The 16,874-nt window shown below is 43.0% G+C and overlaps 1 long non-coding RNA gene across 1 annotated transcript; it reads right to left on the minus strand.

Annotated features, from left to right (window-relative positions):
* Positions 1 to 7,898: 7,898 nt before the first annotated feature.
* LOC115462632 lies at positions 7,899 to 11,907 on the minus strand. Its single transcript, XR_003940910.1, has 3 exons — positions 11,530 to 11,907; positions 8,811 to 8,833; positions 7,899 to 7,977 (listed from the first exon to the last, which is right to left on the minus strand). It is a non-coding gene; the product is annotated as an uncharacterized LOC115462632 (long non-coding RNA).
* Positions 11,908 to 16,874: the final 4,967 nt, after the last annotated feature.

A 16,874-nucleotide genomic window follows, 5' to 3' on the forward strand; every position in this document is an offset into this window, starting at 1 on the left:
CACTAATTATTAGTATGCACTAAATGCTAATGTACAGAAGTACATAAGTACATAATTATTGCCATACTGGAAAAGACCAAAGGTCCATCAAGCCCAGCATCCTGTTTCCAACAGTGGCCAATCCAGGTCACAAATACCTGGCAAAATCCCAAAAAAGTACAAAACATTTTATACTGCTTATCCCCAAGTTCATTTAATAACAGTCTATGGACTTTTCCTTTAGGAAGCCGGCCAAACCTTTTTTAAACTCCGCTAAGCTAACCACCTTTACCACATTCTTTGGCAACGAATTCCAGAGTTTAATTACACGTTGAGTGAAGAAATATTTTCTCCGATTTGTTTTAAATTTACTACATTGTAGCTTCATCACATGCCCCCTAGTCCTAGTATTTTTGGAAAGCGTAAACAGATGCTTCACATCTACCTGTTCCATTCCACTCATTATTTTATAGACCTCTATCATATCTCCCCTCAACCGCCTTTTCTCCAAGCTGAAGAGCCCTAGCCACTTTAGCCTTTCCTCATAGGGAAGTTGTCCCATCCCCTTTATCATTTTCGTCGGCCTTCTCTGCACGTTTTTTAATTCCACTATATCCTTTTTGAGATGCGGCAACCAGAATTGAACACCTGTAGGAACAAATGGGCAACTCTAGTGTTTAGTACATGCTAAAACACTAGTGCTGCTTAGTAAACAGGGACCTAAGGGCCCTGTTTACTAACCAGCGCTAAGGGCGCACTAGTGTTTTTAGCAAGTGCTAAACATTAGCACACGCTATACACTAAAGATACCCATAGGAATATATGGGTGTCCCTAGTGTTTAGCACGCGCTATAAACACTAATGCATCTTAGTAAACAGGGCCCTAAGATGCCCATAGGAATGTAATGGGTGTCTTAGCATTTAGCGCATGCTAATTTTAAGCGCGCACTAAAAATGATAACCTGTGTTTGTAAAAGGGGCCCTAAGGGAACCTTTTACTAAGCTGGGTTAGGTGGTAATGCACACCTAATACTGCTTAAAATACCTTACAACAGGATACTAGTACTACTACTTATCATTTCTATAGTGGTACTGGATGTATGCAATGGTGTTCAAATTATATGCAGGTACTTTCTCTGTCCCTAGTGGGCTCACAATCTAAGGGCTCCTTTTATAAAGCTTAGAGGGCACAGGGATGTGCCTATGTAGCCCAATTGAAGTAGTCTCCAACAGAGGACAACATGGTCCACTCGCAAAGTTGTGTAATTGCCGTCAAAAAGCTTCTGGTGTCACGCCAGCTCTGAAAAGCATGCACATGCATGCAGACACAACCTCGAACCTTAAAGTAGGCCTAATAAATGCAAGGTCTGTACGCAATAAGATTGTACTGATACTTGATCTAATTGTTTAGGATAATTTTGATGTGCTTTGCATTACGGAATCATGGCTTTTAAAATCAGACCTAGTGGTAGTCAGACAATGTTGCCCTAAGGAATACAAATGGGAATGGTCTTGCAGTTCCTACAAATGAGGAGGGGGAGTCATAATATTCTATAAAAATATACTGTCACTCAAAAAGCTATGCGCAGAATCATGCAAATTCTCAGAATTCCTAGTTATACAATGCACTCTGATAACCTTCTGCTTATTCTATTGCCCACTGGGAAAAATAACCACTGACTGTTCACCATTCTTAGAATTCCTATCCATGATTGACGTAAATAAAGTATGCATCTTAGACGACTTTAATGTACCAGGTGAAATAATTATAGAAGAACTATCACCACATCAGAGGGCATGGAAGCTACTATTAGAACAACTTTTTTTTAATTACATTTTACAAATATACAAAACAAACAAAACATTTACATAAATGCATTATATTGCAACTAGCACTGAGTCCTGTATACAACCAACACTATATAACTAAGCATTACAAGATAAATAAAAATCCAGAGTTTTCCATTTCTTAAGACCAGCAAAATGTCCCACTGAAGAATAATAAACAGATTGTTCATATTTCTTGTACAATAAAATCCAGTTCCACCAAAGATGTACAGTCACTTGAGAGTTGTCTTTCTAATGTGATATAATTAATTTTAAAGCAACAGTTATAAGAAAGTCAAACAGTAATTTATCATCATCTGAAAGAAAGAATGGAATACAAATGGACTTCCAGATTATATATTTTGGTACAAATGATGCTTGAAAACCAAAACTTTTCTGCAACTTATCCCATACATCTGACCAAAACATAACTAAATTAGGACATTCTAGTAAAAAATGTATTAGCGTACCTGTGCATTTTTTACACGACCAACAAAGGTCGACATTTGAAGAACCAGATAACTTACTCTTTCTTGGAGTCCAAAGAGCTCTATGATACATAAAGTAAAGAGATTGTATCAAAGCAGTTGACAAAGAAGCTATTGGACCTCTTGACCAAACTTGAGACCAATGAGTATCTGATAATGAGTCATTAAGATCCAATTCCCAAACTTACTAAGTGGATCTACAAGAAGTAATAGTTGAAGACTGAAATGTTTTATATAGCCCTGCAGCCCTATGGTTTAACTTGCAATGATCTTCAACAAGGCTATTAAGTTCCAAACCTTGCATGACAAAATGGAGCTTCCAGTGTTTGGATTTAATTACATTACTTAATTGGTACCATTGTAGCAACTAAAAATTTGGAATGCTGAACTCTGATTGTAATTGAGCAAAAGTTTTAAGACTACCATCAGATATCAATTGGCTCAAAACCCAGATATTACACTTCTGCCAAATAGGCCAATTTATGGTTTACAGTTTGAACTTTGATCTTACCAGACAGGAACTGATACGTTTGTTTTAACTCCAAAACCTCTCCCCTAAAGGAGTTAGAAATTACTACTACTACTACTATTTAGCATTTCTATAGCGCTACAAGGCGTACGCAGCGCTGCACAAACATAGAAGAAAGACAGTCCCTGCTCAAAGAGCTTATTTGATTTTCGTCATATAAATGCTATTTTTTGGGGATCAAAAATTCAAGTTTTTCCTGATTTAGCTAGGGACACACAAAAAAGGAGAGAATTCTTGGCTTTAAAACCAAGAGTTCTCAACTTAGGTGGTGTATTTCTGTTAAAATTTCCCTGTAGATGTGTGGAGGGGCATAATCGAATGGAAACGCCTATCTCCATGGGCGTTTATCTCCGAGAAAGGGTCCATGAAGGGGCGGGCTGAACCGAATTTTCGAAAAAATGGACGTTTTTTAGCTGGGCGTTTGTTTTTTTTAGCGATAATGGAAACTAAAAACACCCAGCTCAAAAACGTTCTAATCCGAGCCATTTGGTCGTGGGAGGGGCCACGATTCATAGTACACTGGCCCCCCTGATATGCCAGGACACCAACTGGGCACCCTAGGTCAGTGCGGTGGACTTCAGAAAAAGCTCCCACATGCATAGCTCCCTTACGACGGGTGCTGAGCTCCCAACCCCCCTCCCCCAAAACCCACTACCCACAAATGTACAACACTACCATAGCTCTTAGGGGTGAAGGGGACACCTACATGTGGGTACAGTGGGTTTTGGAGGCCTCCCATTTACCAGCACAAGTGTTACAGGTGGGGGGAGGGATGGGCCTGGGGCCACTTGGCTGATTGCACTGCGGTACCCACTAAAAGTGCTCCAGGGACCTGCATACACGCAGGCCTCTAGGACTGGTTGCTGCTATATAACATTGGCACACCAGTTGACACCTGAAGACTAATCTCTCCGAAAATGTTCTTTATTGGAATAACCCGCCTTTCAGTGGTGTAGGAAGGGGGGGCGGTGGGGCGGTCTGCCCCGGGTGCATGCCGCTGGGGGGTGTCGGCGCCTTGCTGGTTCCTTGCTCTCTCTACCCCGGAACATGTTACTTCCTGTTCCGGGGCAGAGAGAGCAGGGAACCAGCGAGGCGCCGACACCCCCCAGCGGCATGCACTCGGCGGATTGGCTCTCCCGCCCGCCCCTCACCGCCTTCCAGGTATGTTCTTCTCGGGGGGGGGGGGAGGGTGCGCCGCGGAGGGGGGAGGGTGTGCCGCGCTGCACCCGGGGGGGTGCGCAGCGGCGACCCGCCTTGGGTGTCAGCTGCCCTCGCGACGCCACTGCTGCCTTACTCACAGTTAACTGCAGATCAGAGGTTGTGCCCCACTGGCACCGAGTCTCCCTGGTACTGAGATGAGCAGTAGGTCAGAGCTGGCAGAATGCTGTACAATGCCCTCTTTCAGCCACATTCAAGGGAAGAACTACCACAGGAAAGGGAACTAAAACTGGCTTACAAAAATGGCCACTACCGCATGGACTACAACAGGAAACACAACAGGGCACACTCTGACCCAGTAGGCAGGGGGAAAAGCACCATGGGAGAAGAGCCTACCAACTACCAACATCGTGAGACTGTAACACAAGCTAATGAAATCACGGAGCCCAATACCCTACATCCACCACAATGCAATGCTGATGTGACCCTGTACTGCACCCGAGAGCCACATCTGACCCAGGGAAAGGCTGTGACAGGATCGAACACATTCTGCTGTCATGGAGGTGGGTACGGAATTTGAGGCTGGCATACAGGCTGGGAAAAAAGTTTTTAAAGTTGGGTTTTTTTGGTGGGAGGGGGTTAGTGACCACTGGGGGAGTCCGGGGAGGTCATCTCCAATTCCCTCCAGTGGTCATCTGGGCAGTTGGAGTACTTTTTGGGGACTTGTTCGTGAAAAAAAAGAGTCCAAAAAAAGTGACCCACAATCGCAGTAAAAACGCCTTTTTTTTTTTTTCGATTATCAGCTAAAGACGCCCATCTCTCCTCGGCTGATAACCATGCCCCAGTTCCGCCTCCACCATGCCTCCTACATGCCCTAGTCAACTTTATTCGTTCCCGCGACGGAGTGCAGTTGGAAACGCCCAAAATCGGCTTTCGATTATACCGATTTGGGCGCCTTTGCGAGACAAACATCTATCTCTCGATTTAGGTCGCACTATAGGCGTTTTTCTCTTTCGAAAATAAGCTGGATAGTGTCTCTAAATCTAATTAATTATGTTTTTTTGACCCAAGGAAACTGCAGGAATTTATTACTTCTAAGGAGGGAGTAAGTGAGGTCTCCTTAGTTGCATCCACTAGTTAAGTAATGCTATATTTTGGATATGGGTATTTGTTTGCTCCTAACTGCTTCACTGATTAAGATCTGTTTTCCTATTATTATGACTTATTTTCCTAGTATCTGGATCAATATTTGTGGACAAAGTTGATGGGGAGATTTCCGCTAGTACCTGTTTTCTTTATTACTTAGTGCTGATATTGCTAACACATTTATGTTTATTATGTGAATGTAAAATTAAAGTCTATAAATTAAAAAAAAAGAGAGATGCTGCTTCATCTCCAAATATGAAAATATCTCCCCATTTAGAAGGAATTCAGGTATAATCTAGCATCAGTTCATCTATTCCAAATCTAAAATCTGATATACTGAAGAGGTGTTGTTTCCAGTTTGATATATAGGAATGATTCTTTGTTATCTTCCACTATTCTGTATGCTTTCCTTTTTTACCTCTTGCTTCATTGGACTTCTGGCTTAATTGGTGCTTGCCTCTTTTGAGCTACAGCATTTTGAGCCTAAATTTATAACTACCTGGGTTTTTTTTAACCTTCTTGCTATATTTCCCTCCAAATACTTCTGCCACTGCCATGACAGTCAAGGAACACAAAGTATAGCTTCCTCCGGAATCTAGTTAATGTGAAAACTAACACTGGCAACTAGAGTAACCCTTGACCAATGACTGAGACTTCCTTCCTCACATCCCCAACCTTCATGCAGAAGCCAGGCCCCATGATTGAACACAAATTGAAGTTCCCAAAAATTGAAAAGTTTTCTGGATTGTGTAGAGTCTGCCTCACGTAGGAATTTCCAGCCTGAGTTTCCTTAAAGTCTGACATAAAATTATTCATTTCCTCCAGGCTTGTAAATAATTCAAGTCAAAACTGCGTCAGACCAGTTGACATTAACCAGCTTTTGTTTAATGAAATATAAACCATTGCTTATTATATGTACTATCCCGGGGATTCATTATATTGCACCTTAATTTCCATACGGAAATTGAAGAATATTGTATAACAATGTGTGAAACTAGCTATTCAGTGCTGTTAATTGGATATTAACAAGAAATTATCAGCACTAATTGGCATTAAATAAGATTTATGCACATAACTTGCTAAGCGTATTCTGTAATGTGATGTGTGTAAATTCTAAGTCACACAGTTGAAAAGAGGGCATAGCCATGGGCAGGGTGTGGGCATTTCTAAAATCTATGTGCGTTGTTATAGAATACACCCGCTCTGCACCTAATTTAAGCATCGGGATTTATACCAAGTAAAACATTGTGTAAACGTCCGCAACTAGATTTGGTCACGTGGAGAGGCGCTTGGCATAATTCTATATACTGTTCACAAATTTAACCCTATTCTATAAAATTTAGGCCTAGGCATATTTTTTTTCCGGGCGGAATTTTTAGGCGTCATATATAGAATCTAGCCCTATTAGGGGCATAATCGAAAGAGAAGGGCGCCCATCTTTCGACACAAATTGGGAGATGGGCGTCCTTCTCTCAGGGTCGCCCAAATCGACATAATCCAAAGCCGATTTTGGGCTTCCTCAACTGCTTTCCGTCGCAGGGACGACCAAAGTTCACGGGGGCGTGTTGGCAGCGTAGTGAAGGCGGGACAGGGGCGTGGTTAAGAGATGGGCGTCCTTGGCCGATAATGGAGAAAAGAAGGACGTCCCTGACGAGCAATTGGCCGACTTTACTTGGTCCCTTTTTTTTCGCGACCAAGCCTTGAAAAGGTGCCCGAACTGACCAGATGACCACCGGAGGAAATCAGGGATGACTTCCCCTTACTCCCCCAGTGGTCACCAAATCCCTCCCACCCAAAAAAAAAATTGAAATAGTTTTTTTTCCAGCCTCTATGCCAGCCTCAAATGTCATACCCAGCTCCGTGACAGCAATATGCAGGTTCCTGGAGCAGTTTTTAGTGGGTGCAGTGCACTTCAGGCAGGCGGACACAGACCCATCCCCCCACTTGTGGTGGTAAATGTGAGCCCTCCAAAACCCACCCGAAACCCACAGTACCCACATGCAGGTGACCCCCTTCATCCCTAAGGGCTATGGTACTTCTACTACTACTACTATTTAGCATTTTTATAGCGCTACAAGGCGTACGCAGCGCTGCACAAACATAGAAGACAGTCCCTGCTCAAAGAGCTATGGTAGTGGTGTACAGTTGTGGGGAGTGGGTTTTGGGGGCTCAGCACCAAAGGTAAGGGAGCTATGCACCTGTGAGCAATCTGTGAAGTCCACTGCAGTGCCCCCTAGGGTGCCCGGTTGGTGTCCTGGCATGTCAGGCGGACCAGTTCACTACAAATGCTGGCTCCTCCCATGACCAAATGGCTTGGATTTGGTCATTTTTAAGATGGGCGTCCTCGGTTTCCATTATTGGCGAAAACCGAGGTCGTCCGTCTCTAAGGTCGACCATCTCAACATTTAGGTCGACCATCTCTAAGGTCGACCTAAATGTTGAGATTTGGGTGTCCCCGACTGTATTATCGAAATGAAAGATGGACGCCCATTTTGTTTCGATAATACGGGATGCCCCATCCATTCGCGGGGACGTCCTCAGAGATGGGCGTCCCCGTTCGATTATGCCCCTCCACGTGTTTTTGTGAAATGAAAAAGGAACTGTTCTAGTAGTTCTGGGTTTGGGACTATCCCATACTGTCAATCTGAGGGTTTAAAACAAGCAAACTCAGAGATCTCATGTGCATCCAGTCAAGTAGTCTTGCTCAGCCATAACTCAAAGCGAAATGCTTGACAATTTAATCAGAGTGTCACTTTTTATGTGTCATCAGTTCATCTATCATCCTTGACATAAATAAAAGGCCTCATTTTCACAGCACCTTTGCTGGTGTTAAGCTCTTCAAAACAGCACCTGTGCATACAAAACTTGTATCAGCAATAGCAATCCCATTGAATTAGAAGTTAGAAATTGTTACATATTTCTATAAATATATGTAGAATTAGAATACAATCTATACTATATCTATGTACAGATACTCATCCATGCAGCTTCTTTTAATGTCTGTCTTAAACTAAATCATAGTTTTAAAATTAGAAGAATCAAGCTTCTTTTTAAACCACTAAACAGTGATATTGTCAAATGAAACTTAATATCCTTAACATCTGTTTCTCAAGATTTGACATAGTAATATACAGCAGATAAAGACCAGCATGGTCCATCTAGAGGGGCATAATCGAATGTCGCTGGCGATCTATTTCGGCGGTGGCGCAACAGCTGGCCGGAACTGTATTTTCGAAAAAGATGGCCAGCCATGCCCCCTTGAACTTTTGTCGGCGCAGCGACGGGAAAGTGGCGATGGTGTAAAAAACACCGCTTTCGATTACACTGATTTCGCCGCTTTTGCAAGATGGCCGGCGATCACTTTCGAAAATAAGCCTGCTAGTCTGCCAAGCAAGGTGGGTGGAATTATACCTACCACTCTGGGAAGAGCAAGCAGGTTATCTGTTCTATGCCTTTGTATAGGATTGTACCTGCTGTTCTGTATAGGTTACACCTCTTAATATCTTTTTTTTTGAAGTGTGAAAGTCATTTCTTTTGCTTTGATCCCCATCCTCTTGCTATATAGGGATCCTCTGTGTTTATCTATGTCTTTCTGAATTCTGTCACTGTTTTTGACCCATCCATCTGGCATTCCACCACCCTTTACATGAAAATGTATTTCCTCATGTTGCTTTTAAGCTTACCTTCTCGCAGTTCCATTCCATGCCTTCATGGTAATGTGAAGAAGGGTGGGCCCAGAACCCGAATAAAGTGGAGCCACAGAGCAGGTTAAGGTGAAGAAAAATAAGATTAAAGGTGCCAGGTAGGAGGTCCTGTTAGGTTCACAGGTAGGGGAGAAAATAAACTTAAAATGCTAGTACTTAGATGTAGGAACTTCTCATGGCCTGCTCCGGCAGAGCTACGGCATGCACTACTGTCTCTCAGCAGGGCAGCACATTCCGTTTGACTTTAGGCTAGATCCCCAGAGATATCAGTCCTGCCTCTAGCACATAATATTCACGGCCAGGTCCAGATGGTTCAAGGATACAGTTCTGCAAGTCCCAATTTGACTTGGCCTACCTGACTGTCGCAGTTAAGGTGAATGCAGTTGGGCTTTGCTGCTTTCCTCTGGGCATCCTCAACCTATCTGGGCCCTGGGTTTTCATAATCCCTGGACCCAGTGGCATTCCTAGTGGGGGCTGGAACCTGGGGCGGATCGCCGATGCGCCCCACCCCCCCGGGTGCAGCGCCCCCCCAATGCAGTGCGGACCCCCCCGGCGAAAGGACACCTCCGCGAAGGAACCCCCCCCACCGGGTGCACGCCGCCGGGGGGGGGGGGGGTGCCGCGCGCCTGTCCTCTGTTGTTCGATGCTTCTTCTCTGCCCCGGAACAGGAAGTAACCTGTTCCGGGGCAGAGGAGAAGCATGGAACAACGGAGGACAGGCACGCGCAGCATCCCCCCGGCGGTGTGCACCCGGGGCGGACCGCACCCACCGCCCCCCCCCCCCCCCCCAAGAACGCCACTGCCTGGACCTTGCCCTTCCAGGGGGATCCTGTTCAGTTCACAGATAGGAGAAAAAATAAACATAAAAAACTAGTCTTTAGATGTAGGAACCTCCTCTCATGGCCTGCTCCTGCAGAGCCACAGCATATACTACTGTCTCTCAGAAAGGCAGCACACTCTGCTTGACTTTGGGCTGGATCCCCAGAGAATAAGTCCTGCTTCTAGTACATAACATTCATTAGCTGGCTTCTGGCCAGTTCAAGAATACAATTCTGCAAGGTCTCAAGTTGAATTTAGCCTACCTGACTGTCACAGTTGCAATTTATACCTAAGTGGTAGAGACAGATATGATGGGTCTTCATTGCTTTCCTCTGGGCCTCCTCAACCTAGCTGGGCCATGGGAAACACTGCTCTATTCTATAATGGTATCTGGGCACCTGGATTCCATTACGGTGGTTCCCAAATCTGGTCCTTGAGGCACCCCAGCCTGTCAGGTTTTCAGGCTATCCACAATGAATATTCACGAGAGACATTTGCAAGCAGTGGAGGCAGTGCATACATGAATATGCATTGTGGATATCCTAAAATTCCGACTGGCTGGGGTGCCTCCAGGACCAGGTTTGAGAACCCCTGCATTATAGAATACTGGTGACTGGGTGCCTAAAATCTAGGTGCCTCCAGTAACACTATAGCCATAGATCAAACATAACTGCAGGCACCTAAATTTAGCAAGGGTGTATGTAACTTAGAGTATTCTTGTAAGTGACACATGTAAGTGGCAGTACCTCCCATGCCCCTCCCCCCCATGCTCTGCCCATGTAAATAACAAGCTAATTAACACCAATAATTGGCTTTTTAACAAGCAGTTATTGGCACTAATTAGATTTAATTGGAATTTATATGCATAAATTTAGACACAGGATCCATGCCTAAATTTTATGTGTGAGTAAAAAAAAGGGGTATGGAAATGGGAGGGTCATGGGTGGAATGGGAGCATTCCTATATTTACATGCATTGTTATAGAATAGGCGGGATACACACCTAATTTGTTATCAACCGAATTGGCAAACGCCTTTACGGTACTATGTAAGCAATAGGTGGGAAAATGTGGGGTAACAAATGTAACAAATAAATAAATAAATTTAGGGATCCTTTTTGATTTAGATTGTAAGCTCTTTTGGGCAGGGACTGTCTTTCTTCATGTTCTATTGTGAAGCGCTGTGTACAACTGGTAGCGCTGTAGAAATGATTTGTTGCAGTAGTAGTAAAGGCGTGCTAAAAATAAGCATGCGCTTAAATATATGGGTGTCTCTAACATTTAGCATGCACTAATCATTAGTGCACACTAAAACCGCTAGCACGCCTTTGTAAAAGGATCCCTTAGGCACATACATTTGCATCACAATTCCCAGGCATAAGTGCTATTCTATAAGCCATGCCTAACTTTAAGCATGACTTATAGAATAGCACTTTTGTCAGCACCATATATAGAATTTGCCCCATGCCACTTACATGAACCCTTACAGAATAGTGCTTAGTTGTCACTTACATGTGAAAGAGTACACCTACCCGCAAAAGAGACAGTATTCTACACAATTCCATGCACAAGTGCACGTAAATGCAAGCACCCAGTTATAGAATTGCCCTTCCTCACCTCACTGTTTACTGCATGTGGTGAATTGAGAAGCTTACCCAGAGAAACCTTCCCAATTTATCGTGGTTTACTCTACAGGCACCTTAGGCTCATAATAAAACAGAGGCAGGCATCTGTACTGAAAAGCCCATTTCTGAGTGTGGTCAGCAGTAGGACAGATGATCGACTGGCAATCTCGACATTCCAGTCAATAGCTGGAGACAGAACACAGGAATCTATATTTCTGGTGATAACATTCCACAAACATTATGAGGACAAGCATTACCATCTTAAAAGGAATGTGAGTGTTTGTGGTTTCAGGAGGCAAGCGGTGATGAACAGGCATTACATCTTCCCTTTTTATGCTGTGGCTTGTTTCAGCTTTCTTTCTTGTTTCACCTTCTGGTCTATTTCACAGCTACACTCAACCTAGCTGATAAGAGACAAGAAAGAAAGTGGAGAGCATGGCATGTAAGTTACTGGCAGAACATCAATTTGAGAGGCCTTTAACTTTATATTAAAGGAAAGGTTTTCCAGAGACTGATTTCTACAGGAACAATGTCTGCCTACAGAACATAGACGCTTTTTGCTCTCCTTTCATGTACATAATGGTTTCACACCTTAAATTTGGAACAGCACTTTTATTGATTCAGCAAAAGTAAAATAATGAAACATAAAAAGCTATTATCTAACCATTAGTTCACATATACATCAGGATGATTCCATGCATACCATCATACAATGAAGCAACTAAGTAGTAAATTGAAAACAAATCAAAGAAAATATTTCTTCACTGAATGTGTTATTAAACTCTGGAATTTGTTTCCAGAGAATGTGTTAAAAGCAATTAGCATAGCAGGGTTTAAAAAAAGATTTGTACACGTTCCCCGGCCTAATTGCTATTCTATAAATCGTGTCTTACTGTAGATGCAGTTTATAGAATAGCACTACTCACGTTATTTGAACGTGCCTACATTTTGTATGACATACAAAGAATCTAGCCCATTATGTATATAATTTTCAAAATAAAAGCTTAAGTGTGATGTCCAAATATGTGTTTCTATAGGTTTCTTCTAGATGTGATCATGAATCTTGAGATTAAGGGAGGAAGTTATCAATGTGGGCTACTGTGAAGTTGGGTTGTTTTAGTACAGGGTACTTAGGGCACGCTTTTGTGCCTTATTGGTTATAAAAACAGATCTAGCTCAAAACATCTTAGTTTTAGTCCTGGACACTTTTGTTTTGTTCCATTATGGCTGAAAAATGTCCAAATGTGAACATCCAGATCCCACCCTTAACACACCCCTGACACACACCCTTGTGATTTGAATGCACTTCTGATGGACTTCATAGAAAAATGTCTAAAAATTGGTTTTGAAAATACCAATCTGGATGTTTTTTTTGTGAGAAAAACATCCAGATGTAGATTTATGCCACTTTTTGGATGTTTTTCTCTTTTGAAAATGAGCTCCCAGGTGTCTTTAAATAAAAAGCAGACAGATTTTCAAGATTGTATACCCTGGAGGAAAGGAAAAACAGGGGTGATATGATACAGACGTTCAAATATTTGAAAGGTATTAATCCGCAAACAAACCTTTTCCAGAGACGGGAAGGCAGTAGAACTAGAGAACATGAAATGAGGTTGAAGGGGGGCAGACTCAAGAAAAATGTCAGGACATATTTTTTCACAGAGAGAGTGGTGGATACTTGGAATGCCCTCCCGCCGGAGGTGGTGGAGATGAAAATGGTAACAGAATTCAAGAATGCATGGGATAAGCATAAAGGAATCCTGTTCAGAGGGAAAGGATCCTCAGAAGCTTAGCACAGATTGGGTGGCAGCACCGGTGGTTGGGATTCGGGGCTAGCGGTTGGGAGGCGAGGCTAATGCTGGGCAGACTTCTATAAGTCTTTGCCCTGAAAATAGCAGGGACGACTCAAGGTCAGGTATACATATAAAGTAGCACACATGAGTTTATCTTGTTGGGTAGACTGGATGGACTGTACAGGTCTTTCAATGCCGTCATCTACTATGTTACTTTGTAAAAGTACTGTCCTGAAAGCCCAGGCCAGTTATAAGTATTAAAAAAGGAGGAAGGAAGGCCAAATGACAGCCAGAATGGTTAAAAAGTGTGGTGAAGGAAGCTGTTAGAGCTAAAAGAAAATCCTTCAGAAAATGGAAGAAGGATCTGACTGAAAATAATAAGAAACAGCTTAAGGAATATCAAGTCAAATGCAAAGTTCTGATAAGGAAGGCAAAAAGAGACTTTGAAAAAAAGATTGCGTTGGAGGGAAAAATACATAGTAAAAGCTTTTATAGGTATATTAGAAACAAGAAGCCGGCAAAAGAATCCAAAAGAATCAGTTGGACCGCTAGATGACTGAGGGGTAAAAGAGGCACTCAAGGAAGAAAAAGCCATAGCAGAGAGACTAAATGAATTCTTCACTGAGAAAGATTTGGGAGAGATACTGGTGCCAGAAATGGTTTTGAAAGCTGACAAGTCAGAGAAACTGAATCAAATCTCTGTAAACCTGAAAGATCTAATGGGGCAATTTGACAAATTGAAGAGTAACAAATTGCCTGGACCAAATGGTATTCATCCCAGAGTACTGATAGAATTGAAAAATGAACTTGCAGAACTATTGTTAGTAATATGTAATACTAGTATATAAGGCCCGTTTCTTACAGAGATGAAACGGGCGCTAGCAAGGTTTTCCTTGGAGTGTGCATGTTTGAGAGAGTCTGTGTGAGTGGAGGAGTTGGGGGGTCATAGGGTGTGTGGGGGTAATTGAGGTACATAGGTGTGTGTGTGCGAGTAAGAGAGTTGCTGTCTGTGCATGGCACAGTGTCTGTTAGAGATGTTGATTTTGCATTTGACAGTTTTGTGTATGTTGCTGTTTGTGAGGAAGGTCGCGCCTTTTTTTGGGGGGGGGTTGAGTCTCATGGAGTGTGTAGGTGTGTGTGGGTGTGTGAGAGAGAGATGTTACACTTTCTGTATTGAGGGGTTTGGGGGAGGGAGTGAGTGTCTGTGAGTGTGAAAGAGAGATGCTGTGTGCGCACGGCAGTGTTTGTATGTTGGTGTGGGGGGTTGCGAGTTTGTTTTTGTTGTATGGGTGTGAGTGCTTGATGCAGATTTTGCATATTAGATGTTTTTTATTTATTTTGGCGTGAGGGAGGGACGTAGTGTGGTGCAGCTGGGTTACTTGTCTGCTTTTGCTGTGGTGTCTGGTATTGGAACTCAGCCTGTCCTCCTTTATAGTAAGCCGTTTTTTTTAAAGAAAGGGTGGGGGGTGAGGAAGAAGACATGCAAATTCCCTGGTTTTTTCCCCATTCAGTACAGCTCACAGGAGGTAATGATGGCTGTACTTTGGCTCCCGTTTGCTGCTTTATTGTCTCCCGCACTTTGTATTTTGTTGAGAGAGAAATAAAGATTTTCTTGTTGTTTTTTTTTTAAGTACCTCTCGTCTTTCTGTTGTTTTCTGCTTTGTCCCAGGGCAGTATGAGTATGGGGTTTGACGGCAGCACTGGGGTTTTGTTAGGGGGGTGGTGTTGCTGCGTTGTGCGGGTGTTTGGGGATGTTTGCTGCGAGTCTGTAATGATTGGTGGGCAGGATTGCCTGGGTCGCAGATTGCGTTTTTCTTGTGGTTTACGCTGTGGGTTGGCATCTCCCCATCTGTGAAGGCTGCGGCCTCCTCCGCGTCGGCTCCCCGGATGCTTTTGTTTTTCGCGCACCCTTCCTCTCTGTTCTCTGCGCCGTCCCTTCACCGTTCCCCCGGCTGTGAAGGCTGCGTTTTCCTCAACTTTTGCTCCCCTGATGTTGCCATGTGTCGCGCACCCTCCCTCTTCTCGGTTCCTGTCCGTGGCTGGCGTCCGTCTTGCTGTCTTCCGCCATCCGCGTCCCTTCACCGTCTTAGCTCCGCCCTTGATGTCATCACGTTTGACGCGAGGGCGGGGCACAGACATGGTGAGTTGTAGGGCTTCACCACATGAACTTACAAACCCTTGTGGGACTGGGAGTGAGCTGCTGGCTTTCGAACGTTGTCCTCAGAATGTTGAGGGAGCGTTTTATTATAGTAGATATCTTTAAAATCAATTATAGTACCAGAAGATTGAAGGGTGGCCAATGTAAAGCCGATCTTTAAAATAGATTCCAGAGGTAATCGGGGAAATTATAGACCGATGAGCCTGACATCGGTGCCGGGCAAAATGGTAGAGACTATTATAAAGAACAAAATTACAGAGCATATTCATAAGCAGGGATTAATGAGACAAAAGCCAACATGGATTTGGTGAAGGGAAATCTTGCCTCACCAAACTACTACATTTCTTTGAAGGGGTGAACAAATATATGGATAAAGGTGAGACAGTTGATATTATGTATCTGGATTTTCAAAATGCATTTGACAAAGTACCTCATGAAAGTCTCCAAAGGAAATTGGAGAGTCATGGGATAGGAGGAGGTTTTCTATTTTGGACTAAAAACTGGTTAAAAGAAAGACAACAGAGAGTAGGGTTATATGGTCAGTATTCTCAATGGAGAAGGGTAGATAGTGGGATTCCAATGTGGTCTCTGCTAGGCTAGCACTGCTGCTTTTTAAGATATTTATAAATAATCTAGATATAGGAGTGACTAGTGAGGTAACTAAATTTGCTGACAACACAAAGTTATTCAAAGTTGTTAGTTACAAGAGGGCCTTACAAGAGTGGAAGCCTGGGCATCCAAATGGCAGATGACATTTAATGTGAGCAAATACAAAGTGATGCATGTGGGAAAGTGGAACTCGAAATATAGCTACATGATGCAAGGTTCCACATTAGGAGTCACTGATCAGGAAAGGGATCTTGGTGTCATCGTTGATGATATGTTGAAACACTCTACTGAATGTGCGGTGGTGGCTAAGAAAGCAAATAGAATGTTAGGTATTATTAGGAAAGGAATGGAAAACAAAAATGAGGATGTTATAATGCCTTTGCATCACTCCATGGTACGATCACATCTCGAATACTGAGTGCAATTCTGGTCACCACATCTCAAAAAAGATATAGTGGAATTAGAAAAGATACAGAGAAGGGCAACAAAAACGATAAAGGGGATGGGATGATTTCCCTGTGATGAAAGGCTAAAGTGGCTAGGGCTCTTCAGCTTGGAAAAAGGACATTTGAGGGCAGATATGATAGAGGTCTATAAAATAATGAGTGGCATGAAATGGGTAGACATGAATCACTTGTTTACTCTTTCCAAAAATACTAGGACTAGGGGGCAAGCAATGAAGCTACAAAGTAGTAACTTTAAAACAAATTGGAGAAAATATTTCTTCATTCAATGTGTAATTAAACTCGTGAATTCATTGCCAGAGATGGTGGTAAAAGCAGTTAGCTTAGCAGGGTTTAAAAAAGGTTTGGATAACTTCCTAAAATAAAAGTCCATAAGCTATTATTAAGATGGACTTGGGGAAAATCCACTGCATATTTTTAGGATAAGCAGCATAAAGTGTATTATACTGTTTTGGGATCTTGCTACATACTTGTGACCTGGATTGGCCACTGTTGGAAACGGGATGCTGGGCTTCATAGACCTTCGGTCTGTCCCAGTATGGCAACGCTTATGTTCTTATGTTCCTAACTTTGGGGTA

Source organism: Microcaecilia unicolor, chromosome 2 (genome assembly GCF_901765095.1).
Source record: "Microcaecilia unicolor chromosome 2, aMicUni1.1, whole genome shotgun sequence".
Classification (NCBI taxonomy): Eukaryota; Metazoa; Chordata; class Amphibia; order Gymnophiona; family Siphonopidae; genus Microcaecilia; species Microcaecilia unicolor.